Source organism: Alligator sinensis, unplaced genomic scaffold, assembly GCF_000455745.1.
Source record: "Alligator sinensis unplaced genomic scaffold, ASM45574v1 scaffold324_1, whole genome shotgun sequence".
Classification (NCBI taxonomy): Eukaryota; Metazoa; Chordata; order Crocodylia; family Alligatoridae; genus Alligator; species Alligator sinensis.
The window spans coordinates 64,812-67,942 of record NW_005842188.1 but is presented as its reverse complement, the minus strand read 5'-3'; the positions used below and the strand labels follow the sequence as shown (position 1 = coordinate 67,942).

Sequence of the window (3,131 nt, the reverse complement as noted above, 5' to 3'; positions counted from 1 at the left end):
AGACCAGAGGTTCTCAAAGTTTTTCTTACTGCATACCCCCTTCCAAATTTACCAGCTGCCAGTGTACCCCTATCAGCACACATTTTATATTTTAACCCCTTAAATGCCGATTATTGAAAACTGAAATCACCACTGATTACTGAAAATGAAAATTAAATCACTATTACACAATTTCTCCAACATACCCTGCAGATGTGTCTTGCATACCCCCAGGGGTACAGGTACCACAGTTTGGGAACCCCTTGTAAAGACCAATCCTCAGTGTAACTCCCCTGGTTTAATGAGAAAGAATGCTCTCTTTTTTAAATCCCTTTACAGTGGCATCTCAGCTAGGTGTGTATACACAACCAGTCTATATGGCTATAAAGTAGTTGTGTGTTCTGGTACCAGACCACCAGATGGCAAACATAAAAAATTGCCTAGTGTCAAGACAAAACCACTTTTACAGTCTTAGAATAACAATTAATTATTTATGCCAAGGAATGTTAGACAAATCCAGCAATGATCTTTGCTATCAGTTGAAAATTATTACAGTACTAATATTTCAAAACTTAAGCCTCGTCACTGCACTGATGCACCATCCATAGGTTGGAATTTCACAAAATACATCAGATTAACATGGGAAAGACCACACACACTAAGATTCAGTCAGAAGCTATCATATTTTTCTTCCCCAAATCCAACAGCATTTCCATTCAAAATGTAACAGTACTTGGTAAAGAGGTGGGAAAGCAATGAAGGGGACTAGAAAAAGTGACGCATCAGCATTTCCTCCCCACACACAAGAACAAAGGCCATTCAGTATTTGTTTAACCTTATTCTCTTCCACGCCTTCACATAGTATTCAGTAACCGAGTGAATGCCCTTCACCTTCCTGTTGGGATATTCAGTGCACAGCTGAAATATTTCAAAGAACAACTTACAGATGATCCCTGAAAAATCACAGCAATTTAAAAAAAAAAAAAAAAAAAGCTGCCCTCTCCTGCTCGTACAGACAAGGTACGTACAGACAAATACACGTCCTGTATTTTCGGATCCAGTCTCTCAACATTCAACTTAATTACTGTAATTTTTTAGTGGAACCTGAGGAATCATCAGGATTTATCACGCTGTTCTTGGGATAACTTATTTGTATTGTATTAGCGCACAGAGGCCTCAGTTAGAAATCCAGCTCACTGGGCCATGTGCTAGACATATGTAACAGACAGTTTTATAATACAGGCTTCTTACAATCATGCAAGAAGCAAGGAGATTTTTTGGTGACACCCTTTATTGGACCAACTGTATAGTTAGAAGAATGTTTCAGGCAAAATGCCCCTCTTCACTTTAGGTCAGGATCATGGATAAGAAAATTACTAGGTTTCTCCTCAGGCAGAGAACTAAACCTTTTGAGCTGAGGCAGGATAGCAAAGTCTGGGGCAAAACCCCAGGAAGAAGTCTATTCTCAGTTACTTAAAGCCTCCTCAGAATGTTGTCCCTGGATCCCACACAGGGACTCCATTTTCTGTGGGTCTTCTGCTAGTAAGTTAATTTGAAACATCACTCACTCCTCCTTCCAGGAGCCAGAGCGTTGCTTCTCTTCCATCCCCTTTTCTGACAATTTCTGATGCCAAAGCAGCAGAATGAGACGCAGAGTATTTTGACTACCCTTCCCTAACCTCCATATTTTACTGAGCATGGAGCCCCCCTCCCCATCTGCTCTGCTAAAATGCAGAAAAATTAAACATCTAGAAATCCACAACCTCTCCACGACCTTTTTGAATTTGGCAGCACCACTGGTTGAGAATCGATGCTGTACTGCCTTCACTTCCCGCAGTCACTCTCAGCTAGGGAGCTGCTGGACAATCCTACCTACATTAGAGTTTTCTGATCAACCAAAAGCAGGCCAGCCTGACTGTTTGTAGCACCCATGTTGTGGCATCTTTGGAAGGGGCTGACGGCACCCCAAAATACCACAACGCTCCAGCGGAGAACCACTGATCTAATTCCACGCTGCAAGTTGAAGCTCAGGGGTGGGTAAAATGCGGTATGTTAGGCCATTCTATCTGGCCCGCAGGGCCCCTAAAAAAGTTAGAAAATTAATATTTATCTGCCCCTGGCTGCCTGTCATGTGGCCCTCAATGGCCTGCCAAAACTCAGTAAGCGGCCCTCCGCCTGAAACAATTGCCAGCCCCTGTTCTAGCTTCATCTGAGGTCACAAGTTCACCCAGCTTGTGGCAAGTGAGCCACTCCAATCCTCTCCCCCTGCCCGATCTTTCAGCTCCCAGCCCTGTGCTCCCTGCCTGATCAGCTGCTTCCCACTTCCTTCCCTGTGCTCTGCCCGGTCTGTCACGTGCCCCACAGGCTGGCCATGCCACTTGTGAGCCAGGTCAGGGGTGGTCAGGGGTGACGCATCTGCTACTAGATAAGGCGACATCTATCCAAAATTAAAAGCAAGGGAATACAGAATTACAAAATACTTCACATCACACACATTTCCACCACTTACTCCAAAACCAAGCTTTTCCAAATAAGACAAGAGGCAAGTCTCATCGGTGGCAACTTACTACATTCAGAGACAGGCCTTTTAAAGAACAAAAAAAAAAAAAAAAGTTGCTTTACTGCTTGCGCCCTAAAACAGGCCCCCTCACTAGCCACGGCCCTTGTCCCTGAATCCCTGGCACTTTCGGTGTCCAAGCAGATGGAAACCAGTCAAACAGAGTAGGACCAACCCTTGAGGAAGAGAGATGAGCCTACAGTCAGAATTGCCAATGCGCAATACAAGGCCACAACAGGACACTCTTGGAAAGCTAGAAACGCCTGAGAAATTAGAGTTGGTTGTAAATGCCTTTACCTGCATAGGGGCGTAGTAGCTCTAAGGGACCACTGGTGCACTATGTCTCCCTGCCCTGCATGCAGCTGTATTTACTCACAGGAGCTGGCCCTGAGGCTGTTCCGAGCGACACCAAGGTTTGGGGGAAAGGGGGCAGAGGGGTTTCGAGGTGGCTCCCCCCCCCCCCCGGCGGATCAAGCCAGCTCCTCGGAGCATCAACTCACAGCAGCGAAGATCCCGCTGTCGGCGCGGCCTTGCGGCCAAGGCTTCTGGGAAAGGGGAGCCCAGGAGCCAGCGGGGCCTGGCCGGGGCCTCCGCG

At 46.1% G+C, this 3,131-nt stretch overlaps 1 protein-coding gene across 3 annotated transcripts in view; it reads right to left on the bottom strand.

Moving 5' to 3' along the window:
* TRIM13 (tripartite motif containing 13) overlaps window positions 1–3,131 on the bottom strand; it is a 6,499-nt gene that overhangs the window by 3,152 nt on the left and 216 nt on the right. Inside the window, exon 1 of one of the 3 annotated variants that reach the window (XM_025207189.1) lies at window positions 3,037–3,125. The exons of the other annotated variants lie outside the window; for them this stretch is intronic. The gene's annotated coding sequence lies outside the window, so the exon portion shown is untranslated. Of the gene's footprint in view, window positions 1–3,036; window positions 3,126–3,131 lie in introns of those variants that run through there. 3 annotated transcript variants of the gene reach the window in all.